The following is a 23,280-nucleotide window of genomic DNA, read 5'->3' as shown; positions in this document are numbered from 1 at the left end:
AAATGAGATACTAAAAAAGAAACCTGGTCCTTGAGAGCTACAAATGGGTAAAGTTTTCAGCATATCCTTCATGAATATGCATGAGATAGATGCATGTAATTGAGGTAAGGTGCATGCAAATCTATCTCCTGCATATTCATTATGGATATCCTGAAAATCTGACCTGTTTGCGACCCTCAAGGACCATCAGTAAATACTACTGGGCTAGTGACAGCTTAGAACTGGCAGACCTAGCAATGAGCATTACAGCAGGAGTAGGCAACACTGGTTGTCGAGTGCCCAAAGCCGGTTGGGTTCTCAGGATATCCATAATGAATATGCATGAGATGCATTTAAATGCAAGAAAGCAGCATGCAAATGCATCTCCTGAGTATTGAGTGTGATATCTTGAAAACCTGACCAGCCTGCGGCTCTTGAAGACTGGAGTTTTGAAGAGTCTTAACTAAAGTTAATTCAGTTTTATTACTGACCAGATACCCCAAAGAAGATTTTGGAGTGCACTTTACTGTACAGAGTCATGGATTTAGCATGAGACAGGGTTCCTAAAGAAACCCTGGTGCATGGCTCCCAGCCTCAGGACCATTGCTGCAGTGACAAGGGGGAGAGTCTATAAAAATAAGGGAAAAATTCCCTGGCAGCTGCGAATGAAAGCTCAGGATGCCAGAATCCCAGCACTGGTTCTGACTGAGCTGGAAGAAAAAGGAGAAATGAGGAACTACTCAGTCAACAACAGCAACAAAATAACAATAACAAAGTATTGTGGGTGCTACCCCTCTCAAGTAAACCTGGATACGCTGATCCAATGCTGGTTTTGACTCTTTACATTCATGGAGGCAATGGGGCAAAACGAGTCACGTGCCAAGGTTGTCCAGCTCTGGTCCTCTGGAACCAAAAACAGGACTGGTTTTCAGGATATCCACAATAAATATGCATGAGATAGATTTGCATACAATAGAAGCAGTGCATGCAAATCTATCTCGTGCATATTCATTTTGGATATCCTGAAAACCAGACCTGTTTGTGGCTCTTGAGGACCAGAGTTGGCCACCCCTTCAAGTTAGTCTTTTAAGATACATAGAAATAAAGTTTGTATAGCAAAAACGTATCATCTCTGACTTGCTTGCTGACCTTTATTTCTATGCAGCTTTGCTTTAACAAATCTTCCAGTCCTAGCAAAGAACTGAAGGGAATCAGCTGATCGGGAGGGAGAATCTCCAACAAGGTAGAGTTAAATACTTGTGGGGTGAGGATTGTCTTCCCTTATCTAAAATAACTAATTGGAGTGAATGTATGCTTGCTGAGCAGAACTCACAAATCCTTGTACCCAAACCTACAGGATTTGCTCAGAGTCTTTTTCTTTTCCCTGTAACTAAGATCGGATTGCATATGGTCTCCTCACCAGAGGTTGCATCCTGGTCCAGTTATGGATACATTGCCTGCTGCTGTCTTTGAAGATAAAGTTCAGGTTGCCCCCAAAGAACCAAAGAATGTATACCTTTATTCAAAGAGATGCTGATTGTTGCTCTGGATATTCACTCTGCATGCATCTTATAATGCAACATGGAGTATGGGTTCCCAGTTTTGTATGCAATAATAAAGTCAGTTAGTGTTGGAACTATGACCTCTTATGTCAAGAGTGGGTTACTAGGGACTGGAATAGCATATCACCTCCTCTTCTTCTTCCCACCCCGCCACTGACCTTTAATCATCTTTTTTATCCTCTAGCTCCTTTTTACTTCCAGCTCAGTTGCAACCAGGACTGGGATCTGGAGCCACGAGCCTTCTTTCACAACTATCTGGCAAATTTTCCCTCCCTTTTTTTAATATCACTTTGATGCAGTCATTGCAAGGACATTCTTTGACCAGGGAGCCACACCCCAAGGCTCCTTCCAGAGCTCTACAGTCCTTGACCCAGGGTCCAGACACTGTGTATTTCCCTTGCATGATGACTCTGGCTCCCTCCTCCCCCAGTGGATATCATTGCTGCTTCTGCAGAACTCCCAGCCCTGGCCAACCTGGGGAGCAGAGGACCGGAACTGCGATCGAGCCCAGATATCTCAGCATGATACTGAGCTGGTCATTTGTAATCTTCTTAATGAGACTTTCAGTATAAGCACCCTACTCTCCACCAGCTTTTTCACCTGTTTCATCTACCCTTGTCTTGTACTCGTTTTTCTAAATATGAAGGTTATACTCTGAGTTCTGAACAAGTTACTTGTTTTCTTCTACAACACTCCTACAAAGACCTATTTCTAGGTTTTTGCTTATGAGTTAACTCTGTTAAATCTTATAATAGGCTTAACAGACTGCTGCATAAGTTGTAATGTTTGTTGACTGAACGCATAAATATTATTTTTTAAAAACTTGCCCAGATACCAGTTTATACAAACGATTTTTATTCAGTGAAGCCACAGCCTTGGACTTCTTGGTTTAGCAAGAGAAAATTGCCCAAAAAACACCCCTCAGCTTGGCTGAGCAAGTAACTTGAGTTAGATTTCATCAGGCACATATTGAAACTGCACATCTAATTTGGGAACAAACAATGTTTTTAAAAAATACAACAAAAGTTTAATTTTAGGCTTGCAATGAATATTTTTATGAGATGTCGGTGATCTCTAGAATAGCATGAATGACTTGGCCAGGGATTGTACTGTTATTATTTTGTTTATGGTTTCCATGAAGTTTTAAGGATCAGGGAGCAAAATGCCTTATAAATGTTAAGATTTAGTGCAAATAGATGTTAAGTAGGTAAAATCCAAGCCAGAAACTAGAAAGGAGTGTTGTAGAAGACTTATGAACAAAATGGTAAATGTAATACAGATCTGGTATGTTGGTAAGATATATGTTTTCCTTACTATGAGGAGAACATATTATAAGATAGCATCCTGTCTCTGACACTGGCTAGTCATTAGCCTGAAAATACCCAGCAAATCCCAATATGGAAGTCTGTTCATGTTGCTTTTCCTAAGAATCAAGAAGAGAAACCAAAGTCTATCTGTCTTCAAGAGGCATATTGAAAGCTTTTTTCGACACAGTAGTACATCCAAAAACTCAGTAACACCTCCCAAGTGCAAGTTCCTGAAAAAATCTTTCTCATACTGTAGCAGCAACATTGTTTGCTCCAGTAGGATAGGAAGGCAAAGAGGGGGAGTGGGTGGGGTCTGACAGCAGGCAGCGAGGCTGACAGAAGGAAGAGACTGGTGTTCCAAACCTCGGATTTTCAGAATCTCATTTCACAACTTATAGTAGTGTTTGCTTAAGAATTTAAGAAAATAAGAACATAAGATTTGCCATACTGGGTCAGACCAAAGGTCCATCAAACCCAGTAGTCTGTTTCCAACAGTGGCCATCCAGGTCACATATACATGGAGATCCCAAAAGATCAATATATTCCATAGGGATGTGCAGACAAAAGGTTTATGCTCATAAGTCCATAAGTCGAGGTGAGGGTCAATTTCGGTCAATATGGACATATGTAGAATTCCATAAGTTGAGGCTATGTCCATACATGCACCGGTTCCCTACATAAAAATTTAAACCCCTCACCCTCCTTAATCCCCCCCAAGACTTACCAAAACTCCCTGGTGGTCCAGCGGGGAGTCAGGAAGCCATTCCTGTATTCCTTTGCGAGGAGCACGTGACGTCGGCATCACTTTGGAGTGACGCGGACGTCACGTGATTCACCGCGCCTCCGCTCCTGGACCCCCGCTGGACACAACCAGAACTTTTGGCCAGCTTGGGGGGGCCTCCTGACCCCCCCAAGCTGGCCAAAAGTTCCGGTTGGGTCGAACGGGGGTCCCGGAGCGGAGGCGCGGTGAATCACGTGACGTCCGCGTCACTCCGACGTGACACCGACGTCACGTGCTCCTCGCAAAGGAATAAAGGAATGGCTTCCTGACTCCCCGCTGGACCACCAGGGAGTTTTGGTAAGTCTTGGGGGGGATTAAGGAGGGTGAGGGGTTTAAATTTTTATTTAGGATCAACGATCGCGATTTCCAACTTATTCAACATAGCTATGTTGAATAAGTTGGAAATTGCGATCGTTGCGCCTCATCACTTTTTTAAGTTAAAAAAAAAAAAAAAGTTGCGTTTTACATATGCGTTCAAAACGAATGCACACCCCTAATATTCCATGCTGCTTATCCCAGGGATAAGCAGTGGATTTCCCCAAGTCTACTTTAATAATGGTTTATGAACTTTTCCTCTAGGAACTTGTCCAAATCTTGTTTTAAACCCATCTTGCATTGTGTAGCTATAATTTGGGTAACTCTTATTTACATACATCACCTTGCACTTGTCCACATTAAATGTCATCTGCCATTTGGATGCCCAGTCTTCCATTCTCACAAAGTCCTCCTGCAGTTTCTCACAACCCTCTTGTGATTTAACAACTTTGAATAATGTTGAATCATCTGCAAATTTTATCACCTCACTCATTGTTCCCATTTCCAGGTTATTTATAAATATGTTAAAAAGCAGTGGTCTCAGTACAGACTCCTGGTGCACTCCACTATTCACCTTTCTATCTTTTAACCATTTCCCAGTCCACAGTAGGACATTGCCTCCTATCCCCTGACTTTTAATTTTCTCAGGAGTCTTTCATGAGGTACTTTGTGAAATACTTTCTGAACATCCAGATACAATGTATCAACTATCTCACCTTTATCCACATGTTTATCCATGCCTTCAAAAAAATGTAGCAGGTTGGTGAGGTAAGACTTCCCTTGGCTAAATTCATGTTGGCTTTGTCCCACTGAGCTATGACTATTTGACTTTGGGACAGATTTTAAAACCTGCGCGCGGGCACAGATTTGTTCGTGCAACCCGGCGCAAACAAATCTATGCCCGATTTTATAACAAGCGCTTGCTGCCGCGCGCATGTTATAAAATCAAGGGTCGGCGCGCTCAAGTGGGTGCACAATTGTGCAACTTGCGCACGCCGAGCCGCACTGGCTGCCTCCATTCCCTCCAAGGCTGCTCCGAAATCGGAGCAGCCTCAGAGGGAACTTGTCTACCAATCCCCTCACCTTCCCCTCCCTTCCCCTATCTAACTCCCCCCCCAGCCCTAACTAGATCCCCCCCTACCTTTGTTTCAGAAGTTACGCCTGCCCATAGCAGAAGTGGACCTCAGAGCACACTGGATCGTGTACATATTTATGTGCAAATTTCTGATTCAAGTATTGAAATGCCCATGCCCCACCGAGATCACACCCAAGCCCCACCCCTTTTAAAGAAGTTTTGAGATGTGCGCAGTGGCATTTATGCATGCATCTGGGTGGTGTTTAAAATCCATTCAGCGTGCTCAAGCCTGACATATTCACGCATCCCCTAACTAATGCGCATGTCAGGCTTTTAGAATTCACCTTTTAGTGTCCATTTTACCCCTCGATCATTTAATGTTATTGTATTTATTTATTTATTTATTTAGTATTCTATTCTGCAACTTCCAGAGATACATCCAGTGCTAATTACAAAACAAGCATCCATAATTATAACAAACAACATTTTAAACAACTGACTCCTTTGCAGGCTTTTTGCTTTGAATGTACCTGAAAATGTTGTATTATGAGATTTGCTTCCATGGCAAGCTTCTTTTCAAATTCTCTCTGCTTTTCTTATCAATGATTTGCATCTAAATTGCCAGTGCTAATGCAATTTCTAATTTTCTTCATTTGGATCCCTTTTCCATTTTTTGAAAAATGTTCTTTTGGCTATAATAGCCTCTCTTATCTCACCTTTTAACCATGCCAGCAGTCATTTGGCCTTTCTTCTACCTTTTTTAATGCATAGAATACATCTGGTCTGGGCTTTCAAGATGGCATTTTTAAACAACGTCCTTGCCTGATGTAAACTCTTCTTTGCAGCTGATCCTTTCAGTTTTTTCCTAACCATTTTTCTTATTTTACTACAGTTTCCCTTTTGAAAGTTAAATGCTATCACAGTATATTTCTTAATGTCCTCTCTTCAGTTATCAAGTCAAATTTGATCATGCTATAATCACTATTGCCAAGTGGCTCCAAAGTCATTATAATCACTATTGCCAAGTGGCTCCAAAGTCATTATCTGGTCTTGTTCCAGCTGCTCCATGAAGCATTTATTTAATCTAGAAACTTTACCTCCTTAGCATGTCCTGATTGAAGTCACCCAATATTACTATGTTGCTAAATTTGTTAACTTCCCTAATATCTTGTTGTCAAGTTCCTAGCTTGCAGGGGATGCAATGGGATTCCTTTAGGCTTCATATATTTTTGTCTTCATTTTATTAAGATCCTGATGTACTGAGGTTTGCTTCCCCATTCTGTATCTATGGGAAAAAAAAAGCTTAGCAAATCATGCCCTAAATTTGTTGACAGTTAAAGGCAGATTAGAGCAAGGGAGTTGTTTTCTAGTGCATCCCAGAAACCTAGGGATATATAGTGACTTCCTGGGGCAGGGGGATCACACAGGGAACTGGAGGCAAGGGGGAGGCTTGATCTGATGTTTTAGGATTTATCATTTTATTTATTTATTTATTTGTTTTTGTATACCATTGCTCGGGTTCCACCATAACGGTTCACAACAATATATAATAATACACAATAAATATACTAAAATCAACTTCCTGGGACTAGAAAATAAAACAAATTACAATCATTCAGATAAAAACAACTCATAAAACAATTAAATAAACGTATCCTACTTATCATGTATCACAGGCCAATCTGCTAACCTCCCCTTCCCTTGTACTGCCTTTCCTAAAATTTTCTTGGGTGCACTGCTTGTTCCTTTTGATCTGGTGATTAACCCATTTCTCTGAAGTTTGACTTTTGTTGGGTACTTGTGTAAAGTGTGGTGCTCTGAATGCTGATCTTATGCCCAAAGCTCTGTGATGCTCTGTGGCAATCCTGACAGAACCATGGAATTTTAATTGTAATGGGCATGGCTTAGAATACTATGGCAGAAATCCAGCTTTTTGATTAGCTTTTTCCTAATATTCTGTTGGCTTCAGATGTCCAGTACTTTACTGATCAGGAATCTCTAATGTAGCCAGAATATTTATCACAGTAGCTTAAAATAGTTTTCAATTTTTTATACTTTAATTAAAATACGCAACATCAAAGAGCAGTGTAAAAATATTTCCATGTCACCAAATGTGGCCTCTCCTCTAAAGAGGAAGACCTGGGCACATGCACCTGCCTGCACACCAGGTTGAGGCCATCCTAGTACATCCAGGCAACACTAACATAGTAGGAGATTAGTGAAGGGGAGTGGGGAAAGTACATTGTTTTTGTCCTGGCAGATTTCCTTGAGTTTAGTTGGAATCATTTTCTTTTGATTACAGTGCCATGGGCCTTCACTGCAAATACCCAGGGATTTTCCCTCTATTTTCATAACCCCTTCCAGTTCAGCCTGGTCAACATGGTGAAGGGAGCCCTTTGGAAGGCAGCTAAGGTGAACCCTGCATTTAAGGAGTAAGAGTCACCATTGCACGGTCACTGAGACTTCCTCCCCTGGCATCCCCAGCCCTGGGTAGCAGAAGACCTGACCTGGGACTCGTCCAGATCTTCTAGATAGTAGAGCACAGTACTTGGCACTTGAGCTACCAGGCCACCTGGGGGTGGGGAGAAATATTTTTTGATGAGCATCTTTTATTGAATAAAATATTCTTTAACTGAGTGTTTTTATTAGTGCAGCGTTCTAACATCAAAGTTCTAAGAAACAGAGGGAGCTTTATAAACAGAGCATTGTTGTAACAGGGGTATTAGTAAGCAGCATGTTCTTACACAAGGAGTTCTGAAAAGCAGAATGATCCTACGACAGGAATTTTTAGAAATACTGTATACTTTATACAGTTCGTAGAAGTAGATAGCAGAATGCTCTAACTGAATAATTCAGTATGACGCTTCAGATCTTGGCTTCTCTGCTAGACATGAACACGTCCCTTCTTTTCTATCCCCCTCTTGTCCTACCTCATCAACCTTCTCTTATCTGATGGATGTCCGAGCCTGTGATTACTGTGGACAGATGATAATCCAGGTAATGATGCCATTTTTGTAGCTTATTTGCCAGGATCTGGAACCGCTGCAGCTTCCACCTTTTGCTGCATAGGGACGAGAGCAGAAAGTCAATTAATTACCTTCTCTGTGAAATCCCGGGCCCCTCATTCTCAGCTCAGTCAAGTGTGTAATGGAAAAAGGGAAAGGAGCAGACTGCATCTGGCCAGAAGGGAATTATATGACAAAGTGAAAGATGAGCCAGGAGGAAAAAAAAAAATGGAAAGGAAAGGAGGAAAAAAGGGCTTCTCCGAGTTCATTAAGACTAACAGCGCTATGATGCTGATTATTCTGTTCTTCTGTTACTCCATTCCTCAAATTCCGTGCCTTATCTATATCCACAGACCTTTTGCATGTCTCAGGATTCCAAGTTCTCTTTTCCAAGATTATTTGTTAAAAGCTGTCACTGAGCAGAAACTGTCTTACCTCTTTGGAACCTTCCTGGGCCTAGTCTGGAAATTCCAGAGAATCCTCTGTTGGGCAATGATGGACAAATCAGGCAGTAGGCAAAAGTGGCTGAGAATAGATAGATGAATGAGTCAGTTATCTTGACTCAAGGGCAAATGGTGCCGTGGACAAAAACCACCAATGGCCCCCTCCTGAATGATCACCACCCTTTAACAACTCCCCATCCCCAGAATCCTCTCCCTTGTCTCTTAACCTTTTCCTCCACCCCAGCATCTGCTTTCTGCCTTTCTCTTCCTTCCTCCTAGCTTCTCCCTCTTGCCCCCACCACCCCATCCTGCTGCTATACCACATCTTCCTCCTGCCTCCACTCTGGACAAAATACCTGTTTAGCAGAGGAGCTGCTGTCACCATTTCTCCCCATCTCTGCCAGCCCTTTGAGCATGTTCTAAACACATGTGCTGGCACTTGTGCATTGCGAGATCAGCATACAGGAAGTGCCGGCCCAGGTGTTTTGAACCTGCTCACAGGGTTGGCATAGATGGGAAGGAACATTGGCAGCAGAAGCAGTCAGAGTTCCTGTTGCACCTCTTCATCTTCCACGGGGGCCAGGTCTTTGCCTCCACAGCCTAAGGTGCAGCATTCATGGTTGCTGAAGAAACCCTGATCAGCTGCACATGCATACACCAGAGGGAATGGTGTTGGTGGGGGTTCTGGGCTGGCTGCACCCCTTTTTGCATGGTGCCCAGGGCAATCGACTTGCTCCCCCTACCTAGTAGCTGGCCCTGCCTTGACCTATCAAGTCAACCATACTTAGTGACATAACAGAGCTTGCTTGCCACACTCTGAGTCAAACCCAAAGTGAAACAATTGAAGGTGCACCTCCCAGTACGTTCACCAGTTCACAAATTAGGTTCTATTTATTTATTTATTTATTTATTTGCTTACTTGCTTACTTACTATTTATTTATTTATTTAAAATTTTTATATACCGACATTCATCCAGGATATCATATCGGTTCACATTGTAACATAAACTGGCGCCAGGCATGGCGCTTTACATTGAACGATTACTATCCTTCCAACCAAAATCAGGGTGGTTTACAGATTAAAAACATACATAGTATGCAAGATATACAATATCAGAGGGTAGCATCTGCTACGATCAGCGGTCCAGAGGCTGCTCACGAACTGCTGCTCTTACCTCCCTGGCCAGGCTGTCCCCGCTGTGAGATGTAGTGAGATGCAACCAGCCCTCCACGTGGCAGGATGCCACTCCCCGATGCAGTAAGATGCCACTGGCTCACCATGTGGCAGGACACCACATCCCCAACCAGCCACGCTCGTCTTTAGGTGTATGCGCGTGCCCAACCTCATTGTATTTAAAGGGCCTGCAGTGGAAAAAGCCTGGTGGCACCTCCTGATAACCTCACATGCCTAGCCCTATAAAGGGCTCTCTCTGTCTTTCCCTCACTGCCTCTGCAATAGGTCCAGCTGCCGAGCATAGTGCGTGTTGCTTCCCAAGCCTGTTCCAGTCTTCGTCTTCAGCCTGTTCCAGTCTTTGCCTCCGCCTGCCCCAGTCCTTGCCTGCCCAACCTGCTCTTGTCCATCTACCTCAGCCATGTCCATTCCTTTCCTTCTCCCTCAGATGGTTGCCTGGTTTGATCTCTGCCTGGACTCTGGAATCTCCTGACTGCTGCCTGCCTCTGACCCTTGTCTGGATCTCGACACGTCTATTCACTGCCTGGCCTCGGACCATGTCACCGGTCATTAGAAGAGACCCATTAGCAGAGAGCTCTGCCAGCCCTGGCACTCAAAGGCTCAACCCGAGGAGAATGTGGGCTGGTATAGGTGAAAGTCCTGTTTGGTCTCTGCTTCTCCTGGTTCTGCCTGCTGATGGCGAGAACCTGCAGTTTTCCTCCCTGCAGGTACAGCCAATCTTGCCTCAGCCCAAGAGTCCACAGACACAACAGCATCATTAATACACAGTATACATAATAATATCAATAATGGTATCTACAGTACTCAAAGATATGATGTTATAAGCTAATTTAAATAATCAAGTTTATTGTTCTTTTCTAAAATCAGCACCTGCCTTCTTTATCTTATTGATTACATTGGTTCTGCTCAGTGAGTTATTGGATCACTTTAAATGCAAATACCCTTACCCAGTATGTGCATGAAATTGCATAATTTCTTTAAATGACCAATAGAAATACATCTGCAGCCTCACCAGGAGAAGATTTCATCACCAGATTCACTATAAAACATCTTATTCATGGAGTCAGTTATTTTCTCTATGATTTTGGACTTGACATGCTCCGAGAGAAATCTTGCTCAATAGGCAGCATTTCAAGACTCTGAACAGCCTATTGGGGACCTTTGCGCTCCACAGAGAGCTTGTGAATGCAGCTGGATATGCAGAATCCAGAAGCAAACCCAAGATCTGAAAGAAGAAAACGTCATTGGTAGGCTCTGCTGGAGAGGTTTCAGTCTTAGTGTGCATCCTAAAGTCAGCCAGGATCTGCAGTCATCTGGCTTAATCAGCAGAGGGAAACAGCAGGGCGCTCCATGTCTTAAATGCAGAGAGCATTATCTTTCTCAGAGAAATAGTGGATAAAAGATACTGTCAGCTCCCAGGGTCCAGAGGGTCTGCAATTTCTGCGTCTTGTGTTTGATTTTATTTATGTTACTTTGTAAACTGTTTTGTAACCTACCGGGAGAGGTGATTAATACATTTGGGAAATAAAAGAAAGAGAATCCAAACTCCTTAGTCCATAATTCTTATCATCTAGTAATTATCTTACTGCTACAGGGTTTGACCCACTTGGTAGAGAACCAAAGAAATTCTGGTAAAACATCCATGATTCCAAGAAAAAGCAGCATGCGTGCAGAAGGATAATTTACCTGCCACACCTCGTGGACATTTTTGTCAAGTTAAAATTTACCGAGTTTTCATTCCACAAATTCCAGCTTTTACCTCTAGCTCTTAATGTCTAAGCTGGTAGAAATGGATCTATCGTTACATCTTCTGTCTCTGCTGTCAAGAGCTGAACAGTTTCTTTTCATTCAGAGAAAAATGTGTTGTTGCTGGCACCATTAGATCATAATTTAATTTCCAGGACTTACATTCTCTTTGGCTGCTCACAAGCCTGGGATGAAATATCAATTGCCACACCACACATCTTGTGCATAATAAAAAGAAAGATGGACAGATCTTTCTGTGCACCAATGGGTGGATCATTTGATTGCCTAATAAATAAATGGCATGCTTGCAGGATTTACATGGCACATGGTCTTGCTATTCACAAAATGTATTTGTTAGAACATGTTCCTTTTTTTTTTTTAACCCTATACTGTTCATCTGCTTGGAAACAGTGCAGGTTACCATGCTCGGCTGCTCTGGCTTGGGTTCCAGACTCAATTTAATACTGCATGAATCAATGAGATATCAACTCTATGAACATATAGAGAAGGAGTGGCCTAGTGGTGAGAGCAATAGGGTGAGAACCAGCAGTCAGGGTTCAAATCACACTTTACCCATTGACATTTGTTGTGACCTTGGACCAGTAACTTTGTCTCCCATTGCCTTAGGTAACCACTTAGATAAGCTCTTTTGGAAAGGGACTTCTTGAAAAAATGTTATAGCCACTATTTGGTGAAGACAGGGTAAATATTCAGAAAGATTTGTAAATCTCAGGGGACAAAAATCCCAAACTCTAGTAATCTTATGCCAAAATAATTGTCTATTACCTAGGGACACATTACCAGTCATAGCATAATTACAGTTATTCCTCTGCTATCAATAACACACCAATTATATTAGCTAGCATTAATACTAGTAGATATTACATTTCAGGTGGGGAAACATTGCTGTGGTTGATAATACCTCTTCATCCTGGATAGATCATTAATAGTTATTAGAATGTGCTTTGTCTGGTCATTACAGCAAGCCATTGTGAGGCACAAAATGTCATGGCTGTCTGGTTTTGAACTGGTACCCTACAGTTTTCAGCCTGCAACTCATTCTGGTGTGCTACTTCTGCCATCCAATACTGGATTCCTTCCAGCTAACTCACCTCTCATTATAGATGTGAATTGGAACTGGAATCGGTTCGGATTCCGGTTCAGATTCACATGTGGGTTTTTTCCCATTGGGCCCAATTGCGTTTTGTTTATCGGCTGCCCAGCCGATAAACAAAAAACCCACCCCGACTCTTTAAAAGTAACCTCTTAGCTTCCCCCATCCTCCAGACCCATCCCCCAAAACCTTTTTACAGGTACCTGGTGGTCCAGTGGGGTCCCAGGAGCAATCTCCCGCTTCGGGCCATCTTCCGGCTACCGAGCCGTCCTTTGCCCTTACCTTGTGACAGGGTATCCGTGCCATTGGCCGGATCCTGTCACATGGTAGGAGCACTGGATGGCCGGTGCCATCTTGTGCTCCTACCATTGACAGGGGCTGACCAATGGCACCGGTAGCCCCTGTGACATAGTAAGGGCAAGGCTATCGGCGCCATTTTGGTTCCTGGCACCCGGACGGCACGAGTGCAGGAGATCTCTCCCAGAACCCCGCTGGACTCCTGGACCCCCGCTGGACCCCAGGGACTTTTGGCCAGCTTGGGGGGGCCTCCTGACCCCCACAAGACTTGCCAAAAGTTCAGCGGGGGTCCGGGAGCGACCTCCTGCACTCGGGCCGTATTGCCAGTATTCAAAATGGCGCCGGCACTAGTCTTTGCCCTCATATGTCGAGGGCAAAAGTAGCACCGGTGCCTACCATGTGACAGGGGCTGACCAATGGCACCGGTAGACCCTGTGACATAGTAAGGGCAAGGCTATCGGCGCTATTTTGGTTCCTGGCACCCGACGGCACAAGTGCAGGAGATCACTCCCGGACCCCTTCTGGACCCCGTGTCCGTGTACAATTCTGGTCGCCGCATCTCAAAAAAAGATATAATTGCGATGGAGAAGGTACAGAGAAGGGCTACCAAAATGATAAGGGGAATGGAACAACTTCCCTACGAGGAAAACTAAAGAGGTTAGGACTTTTCAGCTTGGAGAAGAGACGACTGAGGGGGGATATGATAGAGGTGTTTAAAATCATGAGAGGTCTAGAACGGGTAGATGTGAATCGGTTATTTACTCTTTCGGATAGTAGAAAGACTAGGGGGCACTCCATGAAGTTAGTATGGGGCACATTTAAAACTAATCGGAGAAAGTTCTTTTTTACTCAACGCACAATTAAACTCTGGAATTTGTTACCAGAGGATGTAGTCAGTGCAGTTAGTATAGCTGTGTTTAAAAAAGGATTGGATAAGTTTTTGGAGGAGAAGTCCATTACCTCCTGACCCCCACAAGACTTGCCAAAAGTCCAGCGGGGGTCCGGGAGCAACCTCCTGCACTCGGGCCATATTGCCAGTATTCAAAATGGTGCCGGTGCAAGCCTTTGCCCTCATATGTCGAGGGCAAAGGTAGTGCCGGCGCCATTTTGAATACTGGCAATACGGCCCGAGTGCAGGAGGTCACTCCTGGACCCCCGCTGGACTTTTGGCAAGTCTTGTGGGGATCAGGAGGCCCCCCCAAGCTGGCCAAAAGTCCCTGGGGGTCCAGCAGGGGTCCGGGAGTGATCTCCTGCACTCGTGCCATCGGGTGCCAGGAACCAAAATGGCGCCGATAGCCTTGCCCTTACTATGTCACAGGGGCTACCGGTGCAAAGGACGGCCCGGTAGCCGGAGGATGGCCCGGAGCGGGAGATCGCTCCCGGGATCCCCACTGGACCACCAGGTACCTGTAAAAAGGTTTTGGGGGGGTAGGGAGGGTGGGAGAAGCTAAGGGGTTACTTTTAAAGGGTCGGGTGGGTTTAGGGGTTATTTTTGTGTGCCGTTTTTTTCCCGCCCTCCCCCAAAACGATAAGGGAAGCCCCACGATCAATATCGTGGGGTTTTCCTATTGTTTTTGGAGAGCCCCTGATTGCTGACGATTTTGAAAATATCAATGATATTTTCAATCATCCGAAGCCCGATTCACATCCCTACCTCTCATCCCTGGAGTTTGTTTTTAGATCTCTTCCTGTTTCCTTACTGAACCAACAGGAGTCAAGCAAGATTGGAGGGATTAGACAGGTAACAAGTTGTGGAGGTGCCACCCTTGCTGTACATGCCTATTTTTCCAACTGGAGATCTTGGGATTTGATCCTGTAACTCTCTGGCTCCCAGACAAGGGCTCGACTATTGAGCTAAACAAGCAGTTCCCTTAGCCTTAGGAGAACCCTCTCAGCTTTAGCCAAGTTACTAATTTCCATCCCTCTGTCACATATCCTCCTGTTCAAGAGGGAAACAGCTCCCCCCCCCCCCCCCATTATACAGTTCTGACTCCCTTAACAGTGGTTCACCCTTGTTCCTGGCTGGCATGACAGCCCACTCAGATATCCTAGGATCCTGCTCTGTTCCTGCTTTCTGTTTTGTTCCTGTCCACTCCCATTCCTGCCTGCTCTTGGCTCCTCTTCTGTCCATGACCCTTGTTTGTTCTTGTGACCTGCTGCAACTTGACTCCCTGGCTTTGACCTTGCCCTGGACCCTGACTTTGTATTTGCGTCCTGGACTTGATTGTGGCCATCGAAGACTGTTACTGTTCTCACGCTGGCTGCTCCCACACAACTTTGCTTTCATGCTGGCCACCTCATATCGGTTTGGACTGTCACACAGCGACCCATATTCTGCATTTCATCCTGCCTGTTCCTGTTTTTATTATAATATTAATTCTTAATATTATCATTCAATAAACTTCTTGCTTATTTGATACAGTGCCCATGCAATTTGTGGTACATGGGCAAGACCCATGGAGCATTGAAAACCCGATTAATTGAATACCGGTCCTGTATCTCCACGGAGAGGCTGTCAGCCCCATTGACAGCCCATTGTCTTCAATACCAACACACATTTGATAATTTAAAAGTTTGCGTACTGGAACAACTATCCCCTAGCTGGCGGGGAGGAGATTTCAACAACCGATTGTTACGTGCTGAGCAACGTTGGATTCATCGCTTAGATACAGTTGAACCTAAAGGGCTGAATTCAGCAATGGAACTTCAAGTTTTTTTGAGAAAACACTCCTTCGAGTTTTGATTGGTCGAAGGAATAGCGTCAGAGTTGCTGAAAGTTGAAGCAAGTTGATAGGTTGCCATAACAACATGCCGTCAGTGAGACGGAACGTCACACGTCACCACGTTCACAAAAAACGCGGGCTTTTTTAAAGGGTCAATGTCTCGGGGTTTGTCCTGTCCTGTTCTAAAGAAATTCATATGAGAGACAGCATTGTCCGGGATGAAGGTTGGCGTTTGCTGTAATACCCGAAGCTAAGTATTTAATGTTATCAATACATAATCTTTGACATATGTTTGTTTTGTTTTGTAAAATAGCATCTGTTCTAGATTCATTAGAATTTATGCAATTGACTCCTGAAGAAGTGAATTTCTTCGCGAAACACCGGCCGTTGTCGGGCTCTATTCTTCATCTTTTACATAAGGAACAGATGATTATCAATGCATGGATTAATTTAAACATAGACTTTCAAATCCGCCTTTCAAATCCGTAAACAATCACGCCGCAAGTGACGAGTAGTCCAGACGGCAAGTGACCCCACTGCCGTCGTCTGGCTTGCTGATGCGGTTTCTAACAAAAATTCCTAAAGAAGTGACAGCACATCGGGAGTATACAGTTTTAGAGAAGTGATTGATTGTCTTTTTGTTTTTTTCGTTATTTAGAAACAAGCCAGTTTCATGTATTAATTTTACAGAAAAGCATGCACACACACATTTATTGGACATGCAGAAAGGTGGTTGAATAAGCACAAGTTGAGTTCTGGCACTGGTTCCGATTGAGCTGTAAGAAAAAGGAAAAAAAGGAATTTTCACTTTTGTATTCCCTCCTCTCCCTCCAAAAAAAAAAAAAAAAAAATCTTTCTTGAATAAGGTCTGACTGCAGAACAAGATGTCCAGACTTGAAGTTAATAATATTAAAAATCTAATTATAAACACATTGTTAAAAACTCCAAATTACCAGGGGCTACAGTCTTTTTTTTTTTTTATCTTTAATGCTCTGAAACATTTAGGCAATCAAGATGTCTCGTTTCTCAGTATTCTGACTCATCCTGTTAGACGTGTGTTCAGAATTCTAAGTTATTTGTGGTTCAGTGTGTCTACATCTCACTGAGCATGGCAACATTGTCAAATTCTGGTTGCCTACATCAAAGCGCTGCTTGAATTATAAGCATAAAATAAAAGATCCTAGCGCTGTGCTGAGAGCACTAACTGGATATAGGTTATATGCGGCTGAGGCCGACTTGTCAGCTCTTGGCTACTCACAGGTTTAGTCAGCTCTCGCTTGCTGTCTGCCCTGGTTTTGTAAGGGTGCCAGGCAGATCAATATGCATCTACTGTGGTAATGATGTTCATTTCATGCACCAGGGCTCCTATTCTCACATCTCTATACAGCTGTTTGCTGAAAGACTTGCACCAAAACAGCTGAACCATTTTCTATTCCTCCCCTCCTGCATGGAAAGAGAGGGGGAAGGAAGAAAGGACTTGAGATTCCAAGCAAAGTCCATTTTTCCTTCTGTCTGCTGAATGTTCTTATTAATAGAAATGAGCATAAAGCTCATGAGTAAAGATCACAATCCTAAACCTCACCCTGAATCTGGGGATTTTCCCATGGGTGAGGTTTATTGGTTTGCCAACATAGATCAAGATAACAAGAACTATTGAAGCTAAGGTAAAAACTGTGAAGTCCACAATATACTTAAATCAGATGGTCTTATTTATGGTTGGTTGAAGAGGCCTGGTGTTTTTTTTTTCTCCTCTTCTGTTGCTCAGCTGAGGATAGAAATGGCCCTACTAGTATCTTTATTCTTTCTGTTGTCCAGTCCAGTCGTTGCATTGACAGTCTTTGGCTAGAAACACAGACCATGGCTTAAACCAGAATTTAGGGCATGAGTATACTGAATTATGTATTTATTTATTTAAAACATTTTTATTCTGCTTTATACTGTTGCGTCCGTCGCTGCTCGACGCCCTCACTCCGCCCTCCTTACCATTGTGGTGACTCCCTCCGGGCCTGATGGACGGTTTGCTGCCATGGCGTCTTCTTGCCGTCTTCCTCCAGTGTCTCCGGATCCGCCATGTTCCTGATGATGTAGGGCACGTGCGCGCGCGCGTGCGTGCGCTCCAAATGATGTACCAGCAAGGGCGCGAACCTCGGGGCGTCCCCCTGAACTGATGTCATCCGCTTCCAATATAGAAGGTCTCAGAAATTGCTAACGGATTGAGTTAGCTAAGGGTTTCGCTACCTAAGCTACTCTGCCTCCTCGGACTTACCAGGAGTACCCGCTCCTCAGGGGCCTCGCTCTCTTTTCTCTATTTCAGATTGCTGATAGGAACCGGTACTCGCTCTTCGAGGGCCCATGTTCCTGAACATTCTGAAGATTCTCTACTGCCTGGAATCTATCACAGATACAGACAATTGTGAGTTTCCATCGCTCTCTCAGAGCTTTCCCTGGAACCAGGTACTCGCTCCTCGAGGGCCTAACCCTTTCCAGCTACTGAGCTGGAAAGACCTTATGTGAGATCTGTCATCCAATTCTGGTTATGAACACAGTATACCTGTCTACTCACTATCTATAGTTTCTCTACAGCTCAGCTATCCTGGGATTGTGGTTCCAGTACCTGAGGGACTTCAGCCCTGCCGGGCGTAGTAGCTCACTACTGCCACCTCTGGTGGTTCTACTACCTGTCTAATAAAAGAATTCTGTGTCTGTCTCTGTACTCAAGCCTAGCCGGTGGTCCCTATCAGGATATCCTCCTGGGGGCACAGTCATCATCATCAGCCCAAGGATTCACCTATCTACATTCCTTTACAGCTGAGTGTCCTCTCCAAGCACTCCGCTGGTAACAGATAGCTACTCCTTTCCTACCAGGAGTCTTCAGCAACAGATTCATAACAGCTTGCTAACTCCACCGCCTTCTGGAGCTAGTACACAACAGATTGCTACTCCTAGCTCTAACACAGAGCTTTCCTAACAAGATTGCTAACTCCTCCTCTTCATAGGAGTTTAACCATAACAGAGTGCTAGCTCCTCCCTCCAGAGGAGCTTGCACATAACAAGATTGCTAACTCCTCCCCTCTCAGGAGTCGTAGCATAAGAGAGTGCTAACTCCCTAGCAGATCCTTTACAAATTGCTAACTCCTATCTGATGTCTCCGCCCATTCAGCATCAGATCCATAACATATACAACAAGTTGCTCAAGGTGGATTATAAAGGAAGTATAAAACAAACAAAATAAATATAAAAACATGAGACAAAAATATAAGTGAAAGGCAACATAAAAATCCAACCATATTAGATGGATCAAGAAAATAAATGAACTAATCAGCAACCCATAGATGGCATCAATTATCAGAGCATCATCATTAGGAAATACTTGGGTAAATAATAAAGATTTAATTTTCTTACTACTATAAAATAGATCAGTTTCTCAATGGAAGGGCAATTCCATAACAAAGGATTAGATATGGAGAAGGAATAATTCTGAGTGTCCTGGAGATGTAAATTCCATAAAGAAGGGCCTGAGAAGGATAATAGAGATACTATTGCTTAGGGGTGACCAACTCCAGTCCTTGAGAGCCACAAACAAGCCTGGTTTTGAGGATATCCATAATGAATATGATTGAGATACATCTGCATGCATTGCCTCCATTGTATGCAAATCTATCTCATGCATATTCATTATGGATATCTTGTAAGCCTGGTCAGGCTGGCCTATTTATGACTTTAGAGAATTGGAGTTGGCTGCCCTTGCAATAGCTGTTTTAGGTACTCAAGCCCATCCTCACAAAGGGGTAGATTTGTAAACTTGCACGAGCACGTCCATGTGCGCACGCTACCCGGCACACACATATGGACATGCGATTTTATAAAAGCGGGTGTCGGCGCGCGCAAGGGGGTGCACAATTGTGGGACATAATGGGTTAAGCTTTGCATGATACACAATAGGCAAGCAATGGAATTGGATAATTTAGGATTAATATGATCTCTACAAGTACAACCAGTTATCAGCCTTGCAACTGAGTACTGAACTAATGGCAGAGCTTCAGTGGTCCCTTAAGGAGAAGCAGATAAATGAAATTGTAATAGCCCAGTGACTAAGAGCTATGGTTGAACCACAGTGTAAAAACCATCTTCACTCAAAATGTATTTTAGTTTCCTTATTACTCTTAATTTGAAAAAGACCGATTTCAACACTGACAATATGTGTTTGAAAATAAGACCGGAATCTAGGATAATACCAAGATCCTGGACTTCAGACAAGAAAGGATATGTTTGGACTTTAACTTGCAAGCACCCATCCACAGCTAACTCACAAAACTTTCTTATTCTGAAAGTTAAGTGCTAGCTTATTACAGATCAACCAGCTATCATTCTCTTGAATACTTTAATAGAGAGGTGAGGGCAATGAGAAGGAAAGGATCTATTTGTAAATAAATCTGAATATCATCTGCATACATTCTGTATTGTATCTCATATAAGGCAATCAATCCCCCAGGGAATATAAATAAATATTAAAGAATGTAGCAGAGAAAGCCGACCCCTGGAAAACACTGGATATTATTGATTTAAAAAAAAAGAACAACCCTTACCCAATCTAATCTGTTGAGACTGACTTGCCAGAAAGGAACAGAACCAGCATAAAACTATTCATCTGACTCCAAATGTCGCCAACCTGTTTAATAAAATAAATATGAGAGTGTATGTAATGTGGCAATAACATCTAATAGAACAAGAATTAATAAACCAACCTTATCCAACAAAAAAAGAAATGAATCACTGAGGTGAGGAAGATCTCAGTGCTGTGACCCTGTCTGAAGCCACATTGATGGGCATCCATAATATCATGGTCGTCAAGATATCCTTGCAGTTGCTTCAAGATACATTTCTCCATAATCTTTGCTAATGAGGGAAGATTTGAGATAGGATGGAAATTAGCTGGTTCAGAAGTATCAAGAGAAACCTTTTTTAGAACAGGTCTCAAAATAGTGGCCTTTAAGGGACATCTCCCTCAATTAGGGAGGCATTGATAATTTTTTTTTTTTTTTATATACTGACATTCAATCTGAGATATCACATTGGTTTACATTCAGGTACTGTAGGTAGTTCACTAACCTCAGAGGGCTTATAATCTAAGTTTTGTACCTGAGGTAATGGATGGTAAAGTGACTTGCCCAAGGTCACAAGGAGTAACAACAGGACTAGAACCCTGGTCTCCTGGTTCAAGGCCACTGCTCTAACCACTAGGCCATTCCTCCTCCTGGTTCATAGCCCACTGCTCTAACCACTAGGCTATTCCTCCTCCTAGAGTTTTTTTTTTTTTTTTTTGAAAGACTGGTTCAAGGTGAATCTGGCCATTAGAAGTCACCATTGTGTAGGGGCTGAGAATGCTTCCTCCGGCGACAATGAACGCTGTTTCCACAGCATCTCCAGCTCTGGCCAGCCCAGAAGGCAAAAGATGTTCTGGAAAATTAACACACATCTCCTCCATAGCAGTATGCAACATTGCCATTGCATCATTGGTCCTACCATATTCTTTCTCACGGCTAATAAGAATAACACTTCTCAATTTACCATTCCTACAGGACAATTCTCTAACCTCTCATTTAACTCTTATGCAAATGAATTTGAAATCCATTCTATCTGAGCTTCAAAAGCCTCTGCATACATGTATTCAAAATGGAAAATCTTTTCAATTCTCCTTTGGCATAGTCATTTAGGAAGATATACAGCAATCGACTAAAGCAACAGAGCTAACTTCTAAGGTTGCTGTCTTCCTATACCCAACCTTTTAATTCCATACTTGAAAAAAAATCTGATCTTATATTTCCTGCTTCTTGCCACTGTTTTTTTTTTCTATTATGTAGTTAAAATGTATATTGTTATTTATTAACTGAATAATAAATTGTACTATTCAATCTTAACATTTTGAAAAATCAATATGTACCTGATGTATTTCCTCAGGATATGACCCATAACCTTTGCTTGCAGCGTGGTGTTCTTTGAGGTTAGAGGTTGGCACAATGGCAAGGAACAATTGACCTCCTGAAATGTACTATATTATTCTGGAAGTAAGCACTGGTCGTGCTCAAATTATTTCCTGTTTTATTTCACTTTGCTGTTTACTTCTATTATTCTTCTTTATCTATAACTTTATATTTTAAAGTATTCTTTGTAGGTTCTGATACATTTAAAGTCGTGATAGCACATGAGCTTTCAAGATCGCATACATCCCTTCTTCAGATGCAACCAGAAACATATTATACAGGGAAATACTGGAATTTCAGTCCTAGGCAAATGGAATTTGAAGGGAGACCCCTACTAGGGTTTGTATATCCATCTTCAACTCCTTTGGATGCTGATTACATGAACACTGTGATATATGTGTTAGGATTTGTGGGTATGTGAGCCCTGGGCCGAGGTGAGAGATGGTACTGCCCACGGGGAGCAGCCCCGTGAGCCTCACCATCGGGAGGCGAGGTCTCAGCAGGTACTGGAGAGAGAGCAGAGAGAAAGAGCTGAGAGGATAGGAGGAGCTAGAGATGATGGTTCCAGGGGGTGGAGCCACAGAGCGTCAGTGCTGGGAGCTGACTTCAGATAAGCTTGAGAGTCCTTGAGTCTCAGTAGAGTGACACTGCCCGCGGAGCAGGGAGTGTAACATAAAAGTCATACAGGCACAGCAGTGCCACGAGGTCTGTGCGGTGGGGTATACCCAAGAAGGAGTCCTCTGTAGAGATGATACGGCAATGGTCCGCACTCCGCAGAGCGGGGTACACCGATGAGGTTTCTCAGTAGAGATGATGTGGCAATGGTCCGCAGAGCGGGGTACACAGATGAGGGTTCCTCAGTAGAGATGATATGGTAAAGGTCCGTGAAGCAGAGTACTCACTTATAGAAGTAACGAGGGTTCCAGAGCAAGGCCTGGGGACTGAGGCAGGCAGCGGTCTTAGGCACAAGGCCTTCCGAGGAGCGGATAGCAAGAGATGAGGAAAGGGCCCCCGAGGAGCGGGTACCCAGATGTCTCATGCCAAGGAAGCAGGAGCTGAAATGAGGAGTCCGTAGTGAGCGAAGAGGATTCAGCAATGAGGGAACTCGTTGCCAAATCATAGGCAGACAGGACCAGCCAGCTTAAGAGTCCATGATGAATGACATCATTGGGGGGGAACGCCTCTGAGGTTCCCACCATGATGTGCATAATACCAGCCCGAGAGCGCACGCGCGCTTAAGGTACTACAAGGGCAAGATGGCGGTCGGCAGCATTCACGCCGCCCAGGGAGGCCCAGGAACAGGGGCAGGCAGGCTGGCGATAGATGGCGGAGGCCATGAGACTACCCATAGAAGTTAGTGCAGAGAAGAATGGGGTGAGCAACAGCGGTTGCAGCCATCTGCGACCGACGGGTGTAATAATATGAGGCCCCAAATCCGGCACTCTACCCCCTAGTACACTACTATCATCAAGGCTTACCCTCCTATTATATTTCCTTTAGGTGGCAACAAAATCACTGAGTTTTACAGGCAAAGTCCAAAACTGTTCATTGATTTTAAGTAAGATATAATTGGTTTCCTCAAGTTCTCTCCCAATTTCCAGAATGATTTTATGAAGATTTATTTTTGATTAGGAAAAAAATATTCTTCCTTTCAAAGTCTGAGGATTCCAAAATGTCTGAAGTATAAATGTGAGTACAACTGAAGAGAGTTTATGTTTAAGGTAAAGAAAAGGGGGGGGGGGGGACATTTATAGCATAAC

This window comes from Rhinatrema bivittatum, chromosome 8, assembly GCF_901001135.1.
Source record: "Rhinatrema bivittatum chromosome 8, aRhiBiv1.1, whole genome shotgun sequence".
NCBI lineage: Eukaryota > Metazoa > Chordata > Amphibia > Gymnophiona > Rhinatrematidae > Rhinatrema > Rhinatrema bivittatum.
This window is presented reverse-complemented; position numbering follows the sequence as displayed.